Source organism: Amblyomma americanum, unplaced genomic scaffold, assembly GCF_052857255.1.
Source record: "Amblyomma americanum isolate KBUSLIRL-KWMA unplaced genomic scaffold, ASM5285725v1 scaffold_425, whole genome shotgun sequence".
In the NCBI taxonomy this organism is placed as follows: Eukaryota; Metazoa; Arthropoda; class Arachnida; order Ixodida; family Ixodidae; genus Amblyomma; species Amblyomma americanum.
In genome coordinates, this window is record NW_027526896.1 from 887,404 (window position 1) to 913,536 (window position 26,133).

A 26,133-nucleotide genomic window follows, 5' to 3' on the forward strand; every position below is an offset into this window, starting at 1 on the left:
CGAAAAGCATGTATTCGTGCTTAATACAACGAAACAAGCTGTTTTAGACCGAAACGAGATATATCACAACACATCGGCTTTACAAGTGTTCCTCTGATACGCGTCAAAACATTTTCTTTTATAACTGCGCGAAAAGCATGCATTCATGCTTAATACAACGAAACAAGCTGTTTTAGACCGAAACGAGCTAAATCACAACACATCGGTTTAACAAGTGTTCCTCTGATACGCGTCAAAACTTTTTCTCTTATAACTGCGCGAAAAGCATGTATTCTTGCTTAATACAACGAAACAAGCTGTTTTAGACCGAAATGAGCCATATCACAACACATCGGTTTTACGTGTTCCTCTGATACGCGTCAAAACGTTTTCTCTTATAACTCCGCGAAAAGCATGTATTCTTGCTTGATACAACGAAACAAGCTGTTTTATACCGAAACGAGCTAAATCACCACACATCGGTTTTACAAGTGTTCCTCTGATACGCGTCAAAACTTTTTCTCTTATAACTGCGCGAAAAGCCTGTATTCGTGCTTAATACAACGAAACAAGCTGTTTTAGAGCGAAACGAGCTAAATTACAACACATCGGTTTTACAAGTGTTCCTCTGATACCCGACAAAACTTTTTCTCTTAAAACTGCGCGAAAAGCCTGTATTCGTGCTTAATACAACGAAACAAGCTGTTTTAGACCGAAACGAGCTAAATCACAACACTTCGGTTTTACAAGTGTCCATGTGATACGCGTCAAAACTTTTTCTCTTATAACTGCGCGAAAAGCCTGTATTCGTGCTTAATAGAACGAAACAAGTTGTTTTAGACCGAGATGAGCTAAATCTGAACACATCGGTTTTACAAGTGTCCCTGTGACACGCGTCAAAACTTTTTCTCTTATAACTGCGCGAAAAGCATGTATTCTTGCTTAATACAACGAAACAAGCTGTTTTAGACCGAAACGAGCTTAATCACAACACATCAGTTTTACGTGTTCCTTTGATACGCGTCAAAACTTTTTCTCTTATAACTGCGCGAAAAGCATGTATTCGTGCTTAATACAGCGGAACAAGCTGTTTTAGACCGAAACGAGCTATATCACAACACATCGGCTTTACAAGTGTTCCTCTGATACGCGTCAAAACATGTTCTCTTATAACTGCGCGAAAAGCATGTATTCCTGCTTAATACAACGAAACAAGCTGTTTTAGACCGAAACGAGCTAAATCACAACACATCGGTTTTACAAGTGTTCCTCTGATACGCGTCAAAACTTTTTCTCTTATAACTGCGAAACAAGCTGTTTTAGACCGAAACGAGCTATATCACAACACATCGGTTTTACAAGTGTTCCTCTGATACGCGTCAAAACGTTTTCTCTTATAACTGCGCGAAAAGCTTGTATTCGTGCTTAATACAACGAAACAAGCTCTTTTAGACCGAAACGAGCTATATCACAACACATCGGATTTACAAGTGTTCCGCTGATACGCGTCAAAACTTTTCTATTATAACTGCGCGAAAAGCATGTATTCGTGCTTAATACAACGAAACAAGCTGTTTTAGACCGAAACGAGCTATATCACAACACATCGGTTTTACAAGTGTTCCTCTGATACGCGTCAAAACGTTTTCTCTTATAACTCCGCGAAAAGCATGTATTCTTGCTTAATACAACGAAACAAGCTGTTTTATACCGAAACGAGCTAAATCACAGCACATCGGTATTACAAGTGTTCCTCTGATACGCGTCAAAACTTTTTCTCTTATAACTGCGCGAAAAGGATGTATTCGTGCTTAATACAACGAAACAAGCTGTTTTAGACCAAAACGAGCTATATCACAACACATTGGATTTACAAGTGTTCCGCTGATACGCGTCAAAACTTTTTCTCTTATAACTGCGCGAAAAGCATGTATTCTTGCTTAATACAACGAAACAAGTTGTTTTAGGCCGAAACGAGCTAAATCACAACACATCGGTTTTACAAGTGTTCCTCTGATACGCGTCAAAACTTTTTCTCTTATAACTGCGCGAAAAGCTTGTATTCGTGCCTTTATACAACGAAACAAGCTGTTTTAGACCGAAACGAGCTTAATCACAACACATCAGTTTTACGTGTTCCTCTGATACGCGTCAAAACTTTTTCTCTTATAACTGCGCGAAAAGCATGTATTCGTGCTTAATACAACGAAACAAGCTGTTTTAGACCGAAACGAGATATATCACAACACATCGGCTTTACAAGTGTTCCTCTGATACGCGTCAAAACATTTTCTTTTATAACTGCGCGAAAAGCATGCATTCATGCTTAATACAACGAAACAAGCTGTTTTAGACCGAAACGAGCTAAATCACTACACATCGGTTTTACAAGTGTTCCTCTGATACGCGTCAAAACGTTTTCTCTTATAACTGCGCGAAAAGCTTGTATTCGTGCTTAATACAACGAAACAAGCTGTTTTAGACCGAAACGAGCTAAATCACAGCACATCGGTATTACAAGTGTTCCTCTGATACGCGTCAAAACTTTTTCTCTTATAACTGCGCGAAAACCATGTATTCGTGCTTAATACAACGAAACAAGCTGTTTTAGACCGAAACGAGCTATATCACAACACATCGGATTTACAAGTTTTCCTCTGATACGCGTCAAAACTTTTTCTCTTATAACTGCGCGAAAAGCTTGTATTCGTGCTTAATACAACGAAACAAGCTGTTTTAGACCGAAACGAGCTAAATCACAACACATCGGTTTTACAAGTGTTCCTCTGATACGCGTCAAAACTTTTTCTCTATAACTGCGCGAAAAGCATGTATTCGTGCTTAATACAACGAAACAAGCTGTTTTAGACCGAAACGAGCTAAATCACAACACATCGGTTTTACAAGTGTTCCTCTGATAAGCGTCAAAACTTTTTCTCTTATAACTGCGCGAAAAGCATGTATTCGTGCTTAATACAACGAAACAAGCTGTTTTAGAGCGAAACGAGCTAAATTACAACACATCGGTTTTACAAGTGTTCCTCTGATACGCGACAAAACTTTTTCTCTTATAACTGCGCGAAAAGCCTGTATTCGTGCTTAATACAACGAAACAAGCTGTTTTAGACCGAAACGAGCTAAATCACAACACATCGGTTTTACAAGTGTCCATGTGATACGCGTCAAAACTTTTTCTCTTATAACTGCGCGAAAAGCCTGTATTCGTGCTTAATAGAACGAAACAAGTTGTTTTAGACCGAGATGAGCTAAATCTGAACACATCGGTTTTACAAGTGTCCCTGTGACACGCGTCAAAACTTTTTCTCTTATAACTGCGCGAAAAGCATGTATTCGTGCTTAATACAACGAAACAAGTTGTTTTAGACCGAAACGAGCTATATCACAACACATCGGCTTTACAAGTGTTCCTCTGATACGCGTCAAAACATGTTCTCTTATAACTGCGCGAAAAGCATGTATTCGTGCTTAATACAACGAAACAAGCTGTTTTAGACCGAAACGAGCTAAATCACAACACATCGGTTTTACAAGTGTTCCTCTGATACGCGTCAAAACTTTTTCTCTTATAACTGCGCGAAAAGCATGTATTCTTGCTTAATACAACGAAACAAGCTGTTTTAGACCGAAACGAGCTATATCACAACACATCGGTTTTACAAGTGTTCCTCTGATACGCGTCAAAACGTTTTCTCTTATAACTGCGCAAAAAGCTTGTATTCGTGCTTAATACAACGAAACAAGCTGTTTTAGACCGAAACGAGCTAAATCACAGCACATCGGTATTACAAGTGTTCCTCTGATACGCGTCAAAACTTTTTCTCTTATAACTGCGCGAAAACCATGTATTCGTGCTTAATACAACGAAACAAGCTGTTTTAGACCGAAACGAGCTATATCACAACACATCGGATTTACAAGTTTTCCTCTGATACGCGTCAAAACTTTTTCTCTTATAACTGCGCGAAAAGCTTGTATTCGTGCTTAATACAACGAAACAAGCTGTTTTAGACCGAAACGAGCTAAATCACAACACATCGGTTTTACAAGTGTTCCTCTGATACGCGTCAAAACTTTTTCTCTTATAACTGCGCGAAAAGCATGTATTCGTGCTTAATACAACGAAACAAGTTGTTTTAGACCGAAACGAGCGAAATCACAACACATCGGTTTTACAAGTGTTCCTGTGATACGCGTCAAAACTTTTTCTATTATAACGGCGCGAAAAGCATGTATTCGTGCCTAATACAACGAAACAAGCTGTTTTAGACCGAAACGAGCTAAATCACAACACATCGGTTTTACAAGTGTTCCTCTGATACGCGTCAAAACTTTTTCTCTTATAACTGCGCGAAAAGCATGTATTCGTGCTTAATACAACGAAACAAGCTGTTTTAGACCGAAACGAGCTAAATCACCACACATCGGTTTTACAAGTGTTCCTCTGATACGCGTCAAAACGTTTTCTATTATAACTGCGCGAAAAGCTTGTATTCGTGCTTAATACAACGAAACAAGCTTTTTAGACCGAAACGAGCTAAATCACAGCACATCGGTATTACAAGTGTTCCTCTGATACGCGTCAAAACGTTTTCTCTTATAACTGCGCGAAAAGCATGTATTCGTGCTTAATACAACGAAACAAGCTGTTTTAGACCGAAACGAGCTATATCACAACACATCGGTTTTACAAGTGTTCCTCTGATACGCGTCAAAACTTTTTCACTTATAACTGCGCGAAAAGCATGTATTCGTGCTTAATACAACGAAACAAGCTGTTTTAGACCGAAACGAGATATATCACAACACATCGGTTTACAAGTGTTCCTCTGATACGCGTCAAAACATTTTCTTTTATAACTGCGCGAAAAGCATGCATTCATGCTTAATACAACGAAACAAGCTGTTTTAGACCGAAACGAGCTAAATCACAACACATCGGTTTAACAAGTGTTCCTCTGATACGCGTGAAAACTTTTTCTCTTATAACTGCGCGAAAAGCATGTATTCTTGCTTAATACAACGAAACAAGCTGTTTTAGACCGAAATGAGCCATATCACAACACATCGGTTTTACGTGTTCCTCTGATACGCGTCAAAACGTTTTCTCTTATAACTCCGCGAAAAGCATGTATTCTTGCTTGATACAACGAAACAAGCTGTTTTATACCGAAACGAGCTAAATCACCACACATCGGTTTTACAAGTGTTCCTCTGATACGCGTCAAAACTTTTTCTCTTATAACTGCGCGAAAAGCCTGTATTCGTGCTTAATACAACGAAACAAGCTGTTTTGGAGCGAAACGAGCTAAATTACAACACATCGGTTTTACAAGTGTTCCTCTGATACCCGACAAAACTTTTTCTCTTATAACTGCGCGAAAAGCCTGTATTCGTGCTTAATACAACGAAACAAGCTGTTTTAGACCGAAACGAGCTAAATCACAACACATCGGTTTTACAAGTGTCCATGTGATACGCGTCAAAACTTTTTCTCTTATAACTGCGCGAAAAGCCTGTATTCGTGCTTAATAGAACGAAACAAGTTGTTTTAGACCGAGATGAGCTAAATCTGAACACATCGGTTTTACAAGTGTCCCTGTGACACGCGTCAAAACTTTTTCTCTTATAACTGCGCGAAAAGCATGTATTCTTGCTTAATACAACGAAACAAGCTGTTTTAGACCGAAACGAGCTTAATCACAACACATCAGTTTTACGTGTTCCTTTGATACGCGTCAAAACTTTTTCTCTTATAACTGCGCGAAAAGCATGTATTCTTGCTTAATACAGCGAAACAAGCTGTTTTAGACCGAAACGAGCTATATCACAACACATCGGCTTTACAAGTGTTCCTCTGATACGCGTCAAAACATGTTCTCTTATAACTGCGCGAAAAGCATGTATTCCTGCTTAATACAACGAAACAAGCTGTTTTAGACCGAAACGAGCTAAATCACAACACATCGGTTTTACAAGTGTTCCTCTGATACGCGTCAAAACTTTTTCTCTTATAACTGCGAAACAAGCTGGTTTAGACCGAAACGAGCTATATCACAACACATCGGTTTTACAAGTGTTCCTCTGATACGCGTCAAAACGTTTTCTCTTATAACTCCGCGAAAAGCATGTATTCTTGCTTGATGCAACGAAACAAGCTGTTTTAGACCGAAACGAGCTAAATCACCACACATCGGTTTTACAAGTGTTCCTCTGATACGCGTCAAAACGTTTTCTCTTATAACTGCGCGAAAAGCTTGTATTCGTGCTTAATACAACGAAACAAGCTCTTTTAGACCGAAACGAGCTAAATCACAACACATCGGTTTTACAAGTGTTCCTCTGATAAGCGTCAAAACTTTTTCTCTTATAACTGCGCGAAAAGCATGTATTCGTGCTTAATACAACGAAACAAGCTGTTTTAGAGCGAAACGAGCTAAAAACAACACATCGGTTTTACAAGTGTTCCTCTGATACGCGACAAAACTTTTTCTCTTATAACTGCGCGAAAAGCCTGTATTCGTGCTTAATACAACGAAACAAGCTGTTTTAGACCGAAACGAGCTAAATCACAACACATCGGTTTTACAAGTGTCCATGTGATACGCGTCAAAACTTTTTCTCTTATAACTGCGCGAAAAGCCTGTATTCGTGCTTAATAGAACGAAACAAGTTGTTTTAGACCGAGATGAGCTAAATCTGAACACATCGGTTTTACAAGTGTCCCTGTGACACGCGTCAAAACTTTTTCTCTTATAACTGCGCGAAAAGCATGTATTCGTGCTTAATACAACGAAACAAGTTGTTTTAGACCGAAACGAGCTATATCACAACACATCGGCTTTACAAGTGTTCCTCTGATACGCGTCAAAACATGTTCTCTTATAACTGCGCGAAAAGCATGTATTCGTGCTTAATACAACGAAACAAGCTGTTTTAGACCGAAACGAGCTAAATCACAACACATCGGTTTTACAAGTGTTCCTCTGATACGCGTCAAAACTTTTTCTCTTATAACTGCGCGAAAAGCATGTATTCTTGCTTAATACAACGAAACAAGCTGTTTTAGACCGAAACGAGCTATATCACAACACATCGGTTTTACAAGTGTTCCTCTGATACGCGTCAAAACGTTTTCTCTTATAACTGCGCGAAAAGCTTGTATTCGTGCTTAATACAACGAAACAAGCTGTTTTAGACCGAAACGAGATATATCACAACACATCGGTTTACAAGTGTTCCTCTGATACGCGTCAAAACATTTTCTTTTATAACTGCGCGAAAAGCATGCATTCATGCTTAATACAACGAAACAAGCTGTTTTAGACCGAAACGAGCTAAATCACAACACATCGGTTTAACAAGTGTTCCTCTGATACGCGTGAAAACTTTTTCTCTTATAACTGCGCGAAAAGCATGTATTCTTGCTTAATACAACGAAACAAGCTGTTTTAGACCGAAATGAGCCATATCACAACACATCGGTTTTACGTGTTCCTCTGATACGCGTCAAAACGTTTTCTCTTATAACTCCGCGAAAAGCATGTATTCTTGCTTGATACAACGAAACAAGCTGTTTTATACCGAAACGAGCTAAATCACCACACATCGGTTTTACAAGTGTTCCTCTGATACGCGTCAAAACTTTTTCTCTTATAACTGCGCGAAAAGCCTGTATTCGTGCTTAATACAACGAAACAAGCTGTTTTGGAGCGAAACGAGCTAAATTACAACACATCGGTTTTACAAGTGTTCCTCTGATACCCGACAAAACTTTTTCTCTTATAACTGCGCGAAAAGCCTGTATTCGTGCTTAATACAACGAAACAAGCTGTTTTAGACCGAAACGAGCTAAATCACAACACATCGGTTTTACAAGTGTCCATGTGATACGCGTCAAAACTTTTTCTCTTATAACTGCGCGAAAAGCCTGTATTCGTGCTTAATAGAACGAAACAAGTTGTTTTAGACCGAGATGAGCTAAATCTGAACACATCGGTTTTACAAGTGTCCCTGTGACACGCGTCAAACCTTTTTCTCTTATAACTGCGCGAAAAGCATGTATTCTTGCTTAATACAACGAAACAAGCTGTTTTAGACCGAAACGAGCTTAATCACAACACATCAGTTTTACGTGTTCCTTTGATACGCGTCAAAACTTTTTCTCTTATAACTGCGCGAAAAGCATGTATTCTTGCTTAATACAGCGAAACAAGCTGTTTTAGACCGAAACGAGCTATATCACAACACATCGGCTTTACAAGTGTTCCTCTGATACGCGTCAAAACATGTTCTCTTATAACTGCGCGAAAAGCATGTATTCCTGCTTAATACAACGAAACAAGCTGTTTTAGACCGAAACGAGCTAAATCACAACACATCGGTTTTACAAGTGTTCCTCTGATACGCGTCAAAACTTTTTCTCTTATAACTGCGAAACAAGCTGGTTTAGACCGAAACGAGCTATATCACAACACATCGGTTTTACAAGTGTTCCTCTGATACGCGTCAAAACGTTTTCTCTTATAACTCCGCGAAAAGCATGTATTCTTGCTTGATGCAACGAAACAAGCTGTTTTAGACCGAAACGAGCTAAATCACCACACATCGGTTTTACAAGTGTTCCTCTGATACGCGTCAAAACGTTTTCTCTTATAACTGCGCGAAAAGCTTGTATTCGTGCTTAATACAACGAAACAAGCTCTTTTAGACCGAAACGAGCTAAATCACAACACATCGGTTTTACAAGTGTTCCTCTGATAAGCGTCAAAACTTTTTCTCTTATAACTGCGCGAAAAGCATGTATTCGTGCTTAATACAACGAAACAAGCTGTTTTAGAGCGAAACGAGCTAAAAACAACACATCGGTTTTACAAGTGTTCCTCTGATACGCGACAAAACTTTTTCTCTTATAACTGCGCGAAAAGCCTTTATTCGTGCTTAATACAACGAAACAAGCTGTTTTAGACCGAAACGAGCTAAATCACAACACATCGGTTTTACAAGTGTCCATGTGATACGCGTCAAAACTTTTTCTCTTATAACTGCGCGAAAAGCCTGTATTCGTGCTTAATAGAACGAAACAAGTTGTTTTAGACCGAGATGAGCTAAATCTGAACACATCGGTTTTACAAGTGTCCCTGTGACACGCGTCAAAACTTTTTCTCTTATAACTGCGCGAAAAGCATGTATTCGTGCTTAATACAACGAAACAAGTTGTTTTAGACCGAAACGAGCTATATCACAACACATCGGCTTTACAAGTGTTCCTCTGATACGCGTCAGAACATGTTCTCTTATAACTGCGCGAAAAGCATGTATTCGTGCTTAATACAACGAAACAAGCTGTTTTAGACCGAAACGAGCTAAATCACAACACATCGGTTTTACAAGTGTTCCTCTGATACGCGTCAAAACTTTTTCTCTTATAACTGCGCGAAAAGCATGTATTCTTGCTTAATACAACGAAACAAGCTGTTTTAGACCGAAACGAGCTATATCACAACACATCGGTTTTACAAGTGTTCCTCTGATACGCGTCAAAACGTTTTCTCTTATAACTGCGCGAAAAGCTTGTATTCGTGCTTAATACAACGAAACAAGCTGTTTTAGACCGAAACGAGCTAAATCACAGCACATCGGTATTACAAGTGTTCCTCTGATACGCGTCAAAACGTTTTCTCTTATAACTGCGCGAAAACCATGTATTCGTGCTTAATACAACGAAACAAGCTGTTTTAGACCGAAACGAGCTATATCACAACACATCGGATTTACAAGTTTTCCTCTGATACGCGTCAAAACTTTTTCTCTTATAACTGCGCGAAAAGCTTGTATTCGTGCTTAATACAACGAAACAAGCTGTTTTAGACCGAAACGAGCTAAATCACAACACATCGGTTTTACAAGTGTTCCTCTGATACGCGTCAAAACTTTTTCTCTTATAACTGCGCGAAAAGCATGTATTTGTGCTTAATACAACGAAACAAGTTGTTTTAGACCGAAACGAGCGAAATCACAACACATCGGTTTTACAAGTGTTCCTCTGATACGCGTCAAAACTTTTTCACTTATAACTGCGCGAAAAGCATGTATTCGTGCTTAATACAACGAAACAAGCTGTTTTAGACCGAAACGAGCTAAATCACAACACATCGGTTTTACAAGTGTTCCTCTGATACGCGTCAAAATATTTTCTTTTATAACTGCGCGAAAAGCATGCATTCATGCTTAATACAACGAAACAAGCTGTTTTAGACCGAAACGAGCTAAATCACAACACATCGGTTTAACAAGTGTTCCTCTGATACGCGTGAAAACTTTTTCTCTTATAACTGCGCGAAAAGCATGTATTCTTGCTTAATACAACGAAACAAGCTGTTTTAGACCGAAATGAGCCATATCACAACACATCGGTTTTACGTGTTCCTCTGATACGCGTCAAAACGTTTTCTCTTATAACTCCGCGAAAAGCATGTATTCTTGCTTGATACAACGAAACAAGCTGTTTTATACCGAAACGAGCTAAATCACCACACATCGGTTTTACAAGTGTTCCTCTGATACGCGTCAAAACTTTTTCTCTTATAACTGCGCGAAAAGCCTGTATTCGTGCTTAATACAACGAAACAAGCTGTTTTAGAGCGAAACGAGCTAAATTACAACACATCGGTTTTACAAGTGTTCCTCTGATACCCGACAAAACTTTTTCTCTTATAACTGCGCGAAAAGCCTGTATTCGTGCTTAATACAACGAAACAAGCTGTTTTAGACCGAAACGAGCTAAATCACAACACATCGGTTTTACAAGCGTCCATGTGATACGCGTCAAAACTTTTTCTCTTATAACTGCGCGAAAAGCCTGTATTCGTGCTTAATAGAACGAAACAAGTTGTTTTAGACCGAGATGAGCTAAATCTGAACACATCGGTTTTACAAGTGTCCCTGTGACACGCGTCAAAACTTTTTCTCTTATAACTGCGCGAAAAGCATGTATTCTTGCTTAATACAACGAAACAAGCTGTTTTAGACCGAAACGAGCTTAATCACAACACATCAGTTTTACGTGTTCCTTTGATACGCGTCAAAACTTTTTCTCTTATAACTGCGCGAAAAGCATGTATTCTTGCTTAATACAGCGAAACAAGCTGTTTTAGACCGAAACGAGCTATATCACAACACATCGGCTTTACAAGTGTTCCTCTGATACGCGTCAAAACATGTTCTCTTATAACTGCGCGAAAAGCATGTATTCCTGCTTAATACAACGAAACAAGCTGTTTTAGACCGAAACAAGCTAAATCACAACACATCGGTTTTACAAGTGTTCCTCTGATACGCGTCAAAACTTTTTCTCTTATAACTGCGAAACAAGCTGTTTTAGACCGAAACGAGCTATATCACAACACATCGGTTTTACAAGTGTTCCTCTGATACGCGTCAAAACGTTTTCTCTTATAACTCCGCGAAAAGCATGTATTCTTGCTTGATGCAACGAAACAAGCTGTTTTAGACCGAAACGAGCTAAATCACCACACATCGGTTTTACAAGTGTTCCTCTGATACGCGTCAAAACGTTTTCTCTTATAACTGCGCGAAAAGCTTGTATTCGTGCTTAATACAACGAAACAAGCTCTTTTAGACCGAAACGAGCTATATCACAACACATCGGATTTACAAGTGTTCCGCTGATACGCGTCAAAACGTTTTCTATTATAACTGCGCGAAAAGCATGTATTCGTGCTTAATACAACGAAACAAGCTGTTTTAGACCGAAACGAGCTAAATCACAACACATCGGTTTTACAAGTGTTCCTCTGATACGCGTCAAAACGTTTTCTCTTATAACTGCGCGAACAGCATGTATTCGTGCTTAATACAACGAAACAAGCTGTTTTAGACCGAAACGAGCTAAATCACAACACATCGGTTTTACAAGTGTTCCTCTGATACGCGTCAAAACTTTTTCTCCTATAACTGCGCGAAAAGCATGTATTCTTGCCTAATACAACGAAACAAGCTGTTTTAGACCGAAACGAGCTATATCACAACACATCGGTTTTACAAGTGTTCCTCTGATACGCGTCAAAACGTTTTCTCTTATAACTCCGCGAAAAGCATGTATTCTTGCTTAATACAACGAAACAAGCTGTTTTAGACCGAAACAAGCTAAATCACAGCACATCGGTATTACAAGTGTTCCTCTGATACGCGTCAAAACTTTTTCTCTTATAACTGCGCGAAAAGCATGTATTCTTGCTTAATACAACGAAACAAGCTGTTTTAGACCGAAACGAGCTATATCACAACACATTGGATTTACAAGTGTTCCGCTGATACGCGTCAAAACTTTTTCTCCTATAACTGCGCGAAAAGCATGTATTCTTGCTTAATACAACGAAACAAGTTGTTTTAGACCGAAACGAGCTAAATCACAACACATCGGTTTTACAAGTGTTCCTCTGATACGCGTCAAAACTTTTTCTCTTATAACTGCGCGAAAAGCTTGTATTCGTGCCTTTATACAACGAAACAAGCTGTTTTAGACCGAAACGAGCTTAATCACAACACATCAGTTTTACGTGTTCCTCTGATACGCGTCAAAACTTTTTCTCTTATAACTGCGCGAAAAGCATGTATTCGTGCTTAATACAACGAAACAAGCTGTTTTAGACCGAAACGAGATATATCACAACACATCGGCTTTACAAGTGTTCCTCTGATACGCGTCAAAACATTTTCTTTTATAACTGCGCGAAAAGCATGCATTCATGCTTAATACAACGAAACAAGCTGTTTTAGACCGAAACGAGCTAAATCACAACACATCGGTTTAACAAGTGTTCCTCTGATACGCGTCAAAACTTTTTCTCTTATAACTGCGCGAAAAGCATGTATTCTTGCTTAATACAACGAAACAAGCTGTTTTAGACCGAAATGAGCCATATCACAACACATCGGTTTTACGTGTTCCTCTGATACGCGTCAAAACGTTTTCTCTTATAACTCCGCGAAAAGCATGTATTCTTGCTTGATACAACGAAACAAGCTGTTTTATACCGAAACGAGCTAAATCACCACACATCGGTTTTACAAGTGTTCCTCTGATACGCGTCAAAACTTTTTCTCTTATAACTGCGCAAAAAGCCTGTATTCGTGCTTAATACAACGAAACAAGCTGTTTTAGAGCGAAACGAGCTAAATTACAACACATCGGTTTTACAAGTGTTCCTCTGACACCCGACAAAACTTTTTCTCTTATAACTGCGCGAAAAGCCTGTATTCGTGCTTAATACAACGAAACAAGCTGTTCTAGACCGAAACGTGCTAAATCACAACACATCGGTTTTACAAGTGTCCATGTGATACGCGTCAAAACTTTTTCTCTTATAACTGCGCGAAAAGCCTGTATTCGTGCTTAATACAACGAAACAAGCTGTTTTAGAGCGAAACGAGCTAAATTACAACACATCGGTTTTACAAGTGTTCCTCTGATACCCGACAAAACTTTTTCTCTTATAACTGCGCGAAAAGCCTGCATTCGTGCTTAATACAACGAAACAAGCTGTTTTAGACCGAAACGAGCTAAATCACAACACATCGGTTTTACAAGTGTCCATGTGATACGCGTCAAAACTTTTTCTCTTATAACTGCGCGAAAAGCCTGTATTCGTGCTTAATAGAACGAAATAAGTTGTTTTAGACCGAGATGAGCTAAATCTGAACACATCGGTTTTACAAGTGTCTCTGTGACACGCGTCAAAACTTTTTCTCTTATAACTGCGCGAAAAGCATGTATTCTTGCTTAATACAACGAAACAAGCTGTTTTAGACCGAAACGAGCTTAATCACAACACATCAGTTTTACGTGTTCCTCTGATACGCGTCAAAACATGTTCTCTTATAACTGCGCGAAAAGCATGTATTCCTGCTTAATACAACGAAACAAGCTGTTTTAGACCGAAACGAGCTAAATCACAACACATCGGTTTTACAAGTGTTCCTCTGATACGCGTCAAAACTTTTTCTCTTATAACTGCGAAACAAGCTGTTTTAGACCGAAACGAGCTATATCACAACACATCGGTTTTACAAGTGTTCCTCTGATACGCGTCAAAACGTTTTCTCTTATAACTCCGCGAAAAGCATGTATTCTTGCTTGATGCAACGAAACAAGCTGTTTTAGACCGAAACGAGCTAAATCACCACACATCGGTTTTACAAGTGTTCCTCTGATACGCGTCAAAACGTTTTCTCTTATAACTGCGCGAAAAGCTTGTATTCGTGCTTAATACAACGAAACAAGCTCTTTTAGACCGAAACGAGCTATATCACAACACATCGGATTCACAAGTGTTCCGCTGATACGCGTCAAAACTTTTTCTATTATAACTGCGCGAAAAGCATGTATTCGTGCTTAATACAATGAAACAAGCTGTTTTAGACCGAAACGAGCTAAATCACAACACATCGGTTTTACAAGTGTTCCTCTGATACGCGTCAAAACTTTTTCTCTTATAACTGCGCGAAAAGCATGTATTCGTGCTTAATACAACGAAACAAGCTGTTTTAGACCGAAACGAGCTAAATCACAGCACATCGGTATTACAAGTGTTCCTCTGATACGCGTCAAAACGTTTTCTCTTATAACTGCGCGAAAAGCATGTATTCGTGCTTAATACAACGAAACAAGCTGTTTTAGACCGAAACGAGCTATATCACAACACATCGGTTTTACAAGTGTTCCTCTGATACGCGTCAAAACTTTTTCACTTATAACTGCGCGAAAAGCATGTATTCGTGCTTAATACAACGAAACAAGCTGTTTTAGACCGAAACGAGCTAAATCACAACACATCGGTTTTACAAGTGTTCCTCTGATACGCGACAAAACTTGTTCTCTTATAACTGCGCGAAAAGCCTGTATTCGTGCTTAATACAACGAAACAAGCTGTTTTAGGCCAAGATGAGCTAAATCTGAACACATCGGTTTTACAAGTGTCCCTGTGACACGCGTCAAAACTTTTTCTCTTATAACTGCGCGAAAAGCATGTATTCTCGCTTAATACAACGAAACAAGCTGTTTTAGACCGAAACGAGCTAAATCACAACACATCGGTTTTACAAGTGTTCCTCTGATTCGCGTCAAAACTTTTTCTCTTATAACTGCGCGAAAAGCTTGTATTCGTGCCTAATACAACGAAACAAGCTGTTTTAGACCGAAACGAGCTTAATCACAACACATCAGTTTTACGTGTTCCTCTGATACGCGTCAAAACTTTTTCTCTTATAACTGCACGAAAAGCATGTATTCGTGCTTAATACAACGAAACAAGCTGTTTTAGACCGAAACGAGCTATATCACAACACATCGGCTTTACAAGTGTTCCTCTGATACGCGTCAAAACATTTTCTCTTATAACTGCGCGAAAAGCATGTATTCATGCTTAATACAACGAAACAAGCTGTTTAAGACCGAAACGAGCTAAATCACAACACATCGGTTTTACAAGTGTTCCTCTGATACGCGTCAAAACTTTTTCTCTTATAACTGCGCGAAAAGCATGTATTCTTGCTTAATACAACGAAACAAGCTGTCTTAGACCGAAATGAGCTATATCACAACACATCGGTTTTACGTGTTCCTCTGATACGCGTCAAAACGTTTTCTGTTATAACTCCGCGAAAAGCATGTATTCTTGCTTGATACAACGAAACAAGCTGTTTTAGACCGAAATGAGCTAAATCACCACACATCGGTTTTACAAGTGTTCCTCTGATACGCGTCAAAACTTTTTCTCTTATAACTGCGCGAAAAGCATGTATTCTTGCTTAATACAACGAAACAAGCTGTTTTAGACCGAAACGAGCTATATCACAACACATCGGATTTACAAGTGTTCCGCTGATACGCGTCAAAACGTTTTCTCTTATAACTGCGCGAAAAGCATGTATTCGTGCTTAATACAACGAAACAAGCTGTTTTAGACCGAAACGAGCTTAATCACAACACATCAGTTTTACGTGTTCCTCTGATACGCGTCAAAACTTTTTCTCTTATAACTGCGCGAAAAGCATGTATTCGTGCTTAATACAACGAAACAAGCTGTTTTAGACCGAAACGAGATATATCACAACACATCGGCTTTACAAGTGTTCCTCTGATACGCGTCAAAACATTTTCTTTTATAACTGCGCGAAAAGCATGCATTCATGCTTAATACAACGAAACAAGCTGTTTTAGACCGAAACGAGCTAAATCACAACACATCGGTTTAACAAGTGTTCCTCTGATACGCGTCAAAACTTTTTCTCTTATAACTGCGCGAAAAGCATGTATTCTTGCTTAATACAACGAAACAAGCTGTTTTAGACCGAAATGAGCCATATCACAACACATCGGTTTTACGTGTTCCTCTGATACGCGTCAAAACGTTTTCTCTTATAACTCCGCGAAAAGCATGTATTCTTGCTTGATACAACGAAACAAGCTGTTTTATACCGAAACGAGCTAAATCACCACACATCGGTTTTACAAGTGTTCCTCTGATACGCGTCAAAACTTTTTCTCTTATAACTGCGCAAAAAGCCTGTATTCGTGCTTAATACAACGAAACAAGCTGTTTTAGAGCGAAACGAGCTAAATTACAACACATCGGTTTTACAAGTGTTCCTCTGACACCCGACAAAACTTTTTCTCTTATAACTGCGCGAAAAGCCTGTATTCGTGCTTAATACAACGAAACAAGCTGTTCTAGACCGAAACGAGCTAAATCACAACACATCGGTTTTACAAGTGTCCATGTATTACGCGTCAAAACTTTTTCTCTTATAACTGCGCGAAAAGCCTGTATTCGTGCTTAATACAACGAAACAAGCTGTTTTAGAGCGAAACGAGCTAAATTACAACACATCGGTTTTACAAGTGTTCCTCTGATACCCGACAAAACTTTTTCTCTTATAACTGCGCGAAAAGCCTGCATTCGTGCTTAATACAACGAAACAAGCTGTTTTAGACCGAAACGAGCTAAATCACAACACATCGGTTTTACAAGTGTCCATGTGATACGCGTCAAAACTTTTTCTCTTATAACTGCGCGAAAAGCCTGTATTCGTGCTTAATAGAACGAAATAAGTTGTTTTAGACCGAGATGAGCTAAATCTGAACACATCGGTTTTACAAGTGTCCCTGTGACACGCGTCAAAACTTTTTCTCTTATAACTGCGCGAAAAGCATGTATTCTTGCTTAATACAACGAAACAAGCTGTTTTAGACCGAAACGAGCTTAATCACAACACATCAGTTTTACGTGTTCCTCTGATACGCGTCAAAACATGTTCTCTTATAACTGCGCGAAAAGCATGTATTCCTGCTTAATACAACGAAACAAGCTGTTTTAGACCGAAACGAGCTAAATCACAACACATCGGTTTTACAAGTGTTCCTCTGATACGCGTCAAAACTTTTTCTCTTATAACTGCGAAACAAGCTGTTTTAGACCGAAACGAGCTATATCACAACACATCGGTTTTACAAGTGTTCCTCTGATACGCGTCAAAACGTTTTCTCTTATAACTCCGCGAAAAGCATGTATTCTTGCTTGATGCAACGAAACAAGCTGTTTTAGACCGAAACGAGCTAAATCACCACACATCGGTTTTACAAGTGTTCCTCTGATACGCGTCAAAACGTTTTCTCTTATAACTGCGCGAAAAGCTTGTATTCGTGCTTAATACAACGAAACAAGCTCTTTTAGACCGAAACGAGCTATATCACAACACATCGGATTCACAAGTGTTCCGCTGATACGCGTCAAAACTTTTTCTATTATAACTGCGCGAAAAGCATGTATTCGTGCTTAATACAATGAAACAAGCTGTTTTAGACCGAAACGAGCTAAATCACAACACATCGGTTTTACAAGTGTTCCTCTGATACGCGTCAAAACTTTTTCTCTTATAACTGCGCGAAAAGCATGTATTCGTGCTTAATACAACGAAACAAGCTGTTTTAGACCGAAACGAGCTAAATTACAGCACATCGGTATTACAAGTGTTCCTCTGATACGCGTCAAAACGTTTTCTCTTATAACTGCGCGAAAAGCATGTATTCGTGCTTAATACAACGAAACAAGCTGTTTTAGACCGAAACGAGCTATATCACAACACATCGGTTTTACAAGTGTTCCTCTGATACGCGTCAAAACTTTTTCACTTATAACTGCGCGAAAAGCATGTATTCGTGCTTATACAACGAAACAAGCTGTTTTAGACCGAAACGAGCTAAATCACAACACATCGGTTTTACAAGTGTTCCTCTGATACGCGACAAAACTTGTTCTCTTATAACTGCGCGAAAAGCCTGTATTCGTGCTTAATACAACGAAACAAGCTGTTTTAGGCCAAGATGAGCTAAATCTGAACACATCGGTTTTACAAGTGTCCCTGTGACACGCGTCAAAACTTTTTCTCTTATAACTGCGCGAAAAGCATGTATTCTCGCTTAATACAACGAAACAAGCTGTTTTAGACCGAAACGAGCTAAATCACAACACATCGGTTTTACAAGTGTTCCTCTGATTCGCGTCAAAACTTTTTCTCTTATAACTGCGCGAAAAGCTTGTATTCGTGCCTAATACAACGAAACAAGCTGTTTTAGACCGAAACGAGCTTAATCACCACACATCGGTTTTACAAGTGTTCCTCTGATACGCGTCAAAACGTTTTCTCTTATAACTGCGCGAAAAGCTTGTATTCGTGCTTAATACAACGAAACAAGCTCTTTTAGACCGAAACGAGCTATATCACAACACATCGGATTTACAAGTGTTCCGCTGATACGCGTCAAAACGTTTTCTATTATAACTGCGCGAAAAGCATGTATTCGTGCTTAATACAACGAAACAAGCTGTTTTAGACCGAAACGAGCTAAATCACAACACATCGGTTTTACAAGTGTTCCTCTGATACGCGTCAAAACGTTTTCTCTTATAACTGCGCGAACAGCATGTATTCGTGCTTAATACAACGAAACAAGCTGTTTTAGACCGAAACGAGCTATATCACAACACATCGGTTTTACAAGTGTTCCTCTGATACGCGTCAAAACTTTTTCACTTATAACTGCGCGAAAAGCATGTATTCGTGCTTAATACAACGAAACAAGCTGTTTTAGACCGAAACGAGCTAAATCACAACACATCGGTTTTACAAGTTTTCCTCTGATACGCGTCAAAACTTTTTCTCTTATAACTGCGCGAAAAGCTTGTATTCGGGCTTAATACAACGAAACAAGCTGTTTTAGACCGAAACGAGCTAAATCACAACACATCGGTTTTACAAGTGTTCCTCTGATACGCGTCAAAACTTTTTCTCTTATAACTGCGCGAAAAGCATGTATTCTTGCCTAATACAACGAAACAAGCTGTTTTAGACCGAAACGAGCTATATCACAACACATCGGTTTTACAAGTGTTCCTCTGATACGCGTCAAAACGTTTTCTCTTATAACTCCGCGAAAAGCATGTATTCTTGCTTAATACAACGAAACAAGCTGTTTTAGACCGAAACAAGCTAAATCACAGCACATCGGTATTACAAGTGTTCCTCTGATACGCGTCAAAACTTTTTCTCTTATAACTGCGCGAAAAGCATGTATTCTTGCTTAATACAACGAAACAAGCTGTTTTAGACCGAAACGAGCTATATCACAACACATTGGATTTACAAGTGTTCCGCTGATACGCGTCAAAACTTTTTCTCCTATAACTGCGCGAAAAGCATGTATTCTTGCTTAATACAACGAAACAAGTTGTTTTAGACCGAAACGAGCTAAATCACAACACATCGGTTTTACAAGTGTTCCTCTGATACGCGTCAAAACTTTTTCTCTTATAACTGCGCGAAAAGCTTGTATTCGTGCCTTTATACAACGAAACAAGCTGTTTTAGACCGAAACGAGCTTAATCACAACACATCAGTTTTACGTGTTCCTCTGATACGCGTCAAAACTTTTTCTCTTATAACTGCGCGAAAAGCATGTATTCGTGCTTAATACAACGAAACAAGCTGTTTTAGACCGAAACGAGATATATCACAACACATCGGCTTTACAAGTGTTCCTCTGATACGCGTCAAAACATTTTCTTTTATAACTGCGCGAAAAGCATGCATTCATGCTTAATACAACGAAACAAGCTGTTTTAGACCGAAACGAGCTAAATCACAACACATCGGTTTAACAAGTGTTCCTCTGATACGCGTCAAAACTTTTTCTCTTATAACTGCGCGAAAAGCATGTATTCTTGCTTAATACAACGAAACAAGCTGTTTTAGACCGAAATGAGCCATATCACAACACATCGGTTTTACGTGTTCCTCTGATACGCGTCAAAACGTTTTCTCTTATAACTCCGCGAAAAGCATGTATTCTTGCTTGATACAACGAAACAAGCTGTTTTATACCGAAACGAGCTAAATCACCACACATCGGTTTTACAAGTGTTCCTCTGATACGCGTCAAAACTTTTTCTCTTATAACTGCGCAAAAAGCCTGTATTCGTGCTTAATACAACGAAACAAGCTGTTTTAGAGCGAAACGAGCTAAATTACAACACATCGGTTTTACAAGTGTTCCTCTGACACCCGACAAAACTTTTTCTCTTATAACTGCGCGAAAAGCCTGTATTCGTGCTTAATACAACGAAACAAGCTGTTCTAGACCGAAACGTGCTAAATCACAACACATCGGTTTTACAAGTGTCCCTGTGACACGCGTCAAAACTTTTTCTCTTATAACTGCGCGAAAAGCATGTATTCTCGCTTAATACAACGAAACAAGCTGTTTTAGACCGAAACGAGCTAAATCACAACACATCGGTTTTACAAGTGTTCCTCTGATTCGCGTCAAAACTTTTTCTCTTATAACTGCGCGAAAAGCTTGTATTCGTGCCTAATACAACGAAACAAGCTGTTTTAGACCGAAACGAGCTTAATCACCACACATCGGTTTTACAAGTGTTCCTCTGATACGCGTCAAAACGTTTTCTCTTATAACTGCGCGAAAAGCTTGTATTCGTGCTTAATACAACGAAACAAGCTCTTTTAGACCGAAACGAGCTATATCACAACACATCGGATTTACAAGTGTTCCGCTGATACGCGTCAAAACGTTTTCTATTATAACTGCGCGAAAAGCATGTATTCGTGCTTAATACAACGAAACAAGCTGTTTTAGACCGAAACGAGCTAAATCACAACACATCGGTTTTACAAGTGTTCCTCTGATACGCGTCAAAACGTTTTCTCTTATAACTGCGCGAACAGCATGTATTCGTGCTTAATACAACGAAACAAGCTGTTTTAGACCGAAACGAGCTATATCACAACACATCGGTTTTACAAGTGTTCCTCTGATACGCGTCAAAACTTTTTCACTTATAACTGCGCGAAAAGCATGTATTCGTGCTTAATACAACGAAACAAGCTGTTTTAGACCGAAACGAGCTAAATCACAACACATCGGTTTTACAAGTTTTCCTCTGATACGCGTCAAAACTTTTTCTCTTATAACTGCGCGAAAAGCTTGTATTCGGGCTTAATACAACGAAACAAGCTGTTTTAGACCGAAACGAGCTAAATCACAACACATCGGTTTTACAAGTGTTCCTCTGATACGCGTCAAAACGTTTTCTCTTATAACTGCGCGAACAGCATGTATTCGTGCTTAATACAACGAAACAAGCTGTTTTAGACCGAAATGAGCCATATCACAACACATCGGTTTTACGTGTTCCTCTGATACGCGTCAAAACGTTTTCTCTTATAACTCCGCGAAAAGCATTTATTCTTGCTTGATACAACGAAACAAGCTGTTTTATACCGAAACGAGCTAAATCACCACACATCGGTTTTACAAGTGTTCCTCTGATACGCGTCAAAACTTTTTCTCTTATAACTGCGCAAAAAGCCTGTATTCGTGCTTAATACAACGAAACAAGCTGTTTTAGAGCGAAACGAGCTAAATTACAACACATCGGTTTTACAAGTGTTCCTCTGACACCCGACAAAACTTTTTCTCTTATAACTGCGCGAAAAGCCTGTATTCGTGCTTAATACAACGAAACAAGCTGTTCTAGACCGAAACGTGCTAAATCACAACACATCGGTTTTACAAGTGTCCATGTGATACGCGTCAAAACTTTTTCTCTTATAACTGCGCGAAAAGCCTGTATTCGTGCTTAATACAACGAAACAAGCTGTTTTAGAGCGAAACGAGCTAAATTACAACACATCGGTTTTACAAGTGTTCCTCTGATACCCGACAAAACTTTTTCTCTTATAACTGCGCGAAAAGCCTGCATTCGTGCTTAATACAACGAAACAAGCTGTTTTAGACCGAAACGAGCTAAATCACAACACATCGGTTTTACAAGTGTCCATGTGATACGCGTCAAAACTTTTTCTCTTATAACTGCGCGAAAAGCCTGTATTCGTGCTTAATAGAACGAAATAAGTTGTTTTAGACCGAGATGAGCTAAATCTGAACACATCGGTTTTACAAGTGTCCCTGTGACACGCGTCAAAACTTTTTCTCTTATAACTGCGCGAAAAGCATGTATTCCTGCTTAATACAACGAAACAAGCTGTTTTAGACCGAAACGAGCTAAATCACAACACATCGGTTTTACAAGTGTTCCTCTGATACGCGTCAAAACTTTTTCTCTTATAACTGCGAAACAAGCTGTTTTAGACCGAAACGAGCTATATCACAACACATCGGTTTTACAAGTGTTCCTCTGATACGCGTCAAAACGTTTTCTCTTATAACTCCGCGAAAAGCATGTATTCTTGCTTGATGCAACGAAACAAGCTGTTTTAGACCGAAACGAGCTAAATCACCACACATCGGTTTTACAAGTGTTCCTCTGATACGCGTCAAAACGTTTTCTCTTATAACTGCGCGAAAAGCTTGTATTCGTGCTTAATACAACGAAACAAGCTCTTTTAGACCGAAACGAGCTATATCACAACACATCGGATTCACAAGTGTTCCGCTCATACGCGTCAAAACTTTTTCTAATATAACTGCGCGAAAAGCATGTATTCGTGCTTAATACAATGAAACAAGCTGTTTTAGACCGAAACGAGCTAAATCACAACACATCGGTTTTACAAGTGTTCCTCTGATACGCGTCAAAACTTTTTCTCTTATAACTGCGCGAAAAGCATGTATTCGTGCTTAATACAACGAAACAAGCTGTTTTAGACCGAAACGAGCTAAATCACAGCACATCGGTATTACAAGTGTTCCTCTGATACGCGTCAAAACGTTTTCTCTTATAACTGCGCGAAAAGCATGTATTCGTGCTTAATACAACGAAACAAGCTGTTTTAGACCGAAACGAGCTATATCACAACACATCGGTTTTACAAGTGTTCCTCTGATACGCGTCAAAACTTTTTCACTTATAACTGCGCGAAAAGCATGTATTCGTGCTTAATACAACGAAACAAGCTGTTTTAGACCGAAACGAGCTAAATCACAACACATCGGTTTTACAAGTGTTCCTCTGATACGCGACAAAACTTGTTCTCTTATAACTGCGCGAAAAGCCTGTATTCGTGCTTAATACAACGAAACAAGCTGTTTTAGGCCAAGATGAGCTAAATCTGAACACATCGGTTTTACAAGTGTCCCTGTGACACGCGTCAAAACTTTTTCTCTTATAACTGCGCGAAAAGCATGTATTCTCGCTTAATACAACGAAACAAGCTGTTTTAGAGCGAAACGAGCTAAATCACAACACATCGGTTTTACAAGTGTCCATGTGATACGCGTCAAAACTTTTTCTCTTATAACTGCGCGAAAAGCCTGTATTCGTGCTTAATAGAACGAAATAAGTTGTTTTAGACCGAGATGAGCTAAATCTGAACACATCGGTTTTACAAGTGTCCCTGTGACACGCGTCAAAACTTTTTCTCTTATAACTGCGCGAAAAGCATGTATTCCTGCTTAATACAACGAAACAAGCTGTTTTAGACCGAAACGAGCTAAATCACAACACATCGGTTTTACAAGTGTTCCTCTGATACGCGTCAAAACTTTTTCTCTTATAACTGCGAAACAAGCTGTTTTAGACCGAAACGAGCTATATCACAACACATCGGTTTTACAAGTGTTCCTCTGATACGCGTCAAAACGTTTTCTCTTATAACTCCGCGAAAAGCATGTATTCTTGCTTGATGCAACGAAACAAGCTGTTTTAGACCGAAACGAGCTAAATCACCACACATCGGTTTTACAAGTGTTCCTCTGATACGCGTCAAAACGTTTTCTCTTATAACTGCGCGAAAAGCTTGTATTCGTGCTTAATACAACGAAACAAGCTCTTTTAGACCGAAACGAGCTATATCACAACACATCGGATTCACAAGTGTTCCGCTCATACGCGTCAAAACTTTTTCTAATATAACTGCGCGAAAAGCATGTATTCGTGCTTAATACAATGAAACAAGCTGTTTTAGACCGAAACGAGCTAAATCACAACACATCGGTTTTACAAGTGTTCCTCTGATACGCGTCAAAACTTTTTCTCTTATAACTGCGCGAAAAGCATGTATTCGTGCTTAATACAACGAAACAAGCTGTTTTAGACCGAAACGAGCTAAATCACAGCACATCGGTATTACAAGTGTTCCTCTGATACGCGTCAAAACGTTTTCTCTTATAACTGCGCGAAAAGCATGTATTCGTGCTTAATACAACGAAACAAGCTGTTTTAGACCGAAACGAGCTATATCACAACACATCGGTTTTACAAGTGTTCCTCTGATACGCGTCAAAACTTTTTCACTTATAACTGCGCGAAAAGCATGTATTCGTGCTTAATACAACGAAACAAGCTGTTTTAGACCGAAACGAGCTAAATCACAACACATCGGTTTTACAAGTGTTCCTCTGATACGCGACAAAACTTGTTCTCTTATAACTGCGCGAAAAGCCTGTATTCGTGCTTAATACAACGAAACAAGCTGTTTTAGGCCAAGATGAGCTAAATCTGAACACATCGGTTTTACAAGTGTCCCTGTGACACGCGTCAAAACTTTTTCTCTTATAACTGCGCGAAAAGCATGTATTCTCGCTTAATACAACGAAACAAGCTGTTTTAGACCGAAACGAGCTAAATCACAACACATCGGTTTTACAAGTGTTCCTCTGATTCGCGTCAAAACTTTTTCTCTTATAACTGCGCGAAAAGCTTGTATTCGTGCCTAATACAACGAAACAAGCTGTTTTAGACCGAAACGAGCTTAATCACAACACATCAGTTTTACGTGTTCCTCTGATACGCGTCAAAACTTTTTCTCTTATAACTGCACGAAAAGCATGTATTCGTGCTTAATACAACGAAACAAGCTGTTTTAGACCGAAACGAGCTATATCACAACACATCGGCTTTACAAGTGTTCCTCTGATACGCGTCAAAACATTTTCTCTTATAACTGCGCGAAAAGCATGTATTCATGCTTAATACAACGAAACAAGCTGTTTTAGACCGAAACGAGCTAAATCACAACGCATCGGTTTTACAAGTGTTCCTCTGATACGCGTCAAAACTTTTTCTCTTATAACTGCGCGAAAAGCATGTATTCTTGCTTAATACAACGAAACAAGCTGTCTTAGACCGAAATGAGCTATATCACAACACATCGGTTTTACGTGTTCCTCTGATACGCGTCAAAACGTTTTCTGTTATAACTCCGCGAAAAGCATGTATTCTTGCTTGATACAACGAAACAAGCTGTTTTAGACCGAAATGAGCTAAATCACCACACATCGGTTTTACAAGTGTTCCTCTGATACGCGTCAAAACTTTTTCTCTTATAACTGCGCGAAAAGCATGTATTCTTGCTTAATACAACGAAACAAGCTGTTTTAGACCGAAACGAGCTATATCACAACACATCGGATTTACAAGTGTTCCGCTGATACGCGTCAAAACGTTTTCTCTTATAACTGCGCGAAAAGCATGTATTCGTGCTTAATACAACGAAACAAGCTGTTTTAGACCGAAACGAGCTTAATCACAACACATCAGTTTTACGTGTTCCTCTGATACGCGTCAAAACTTTTTC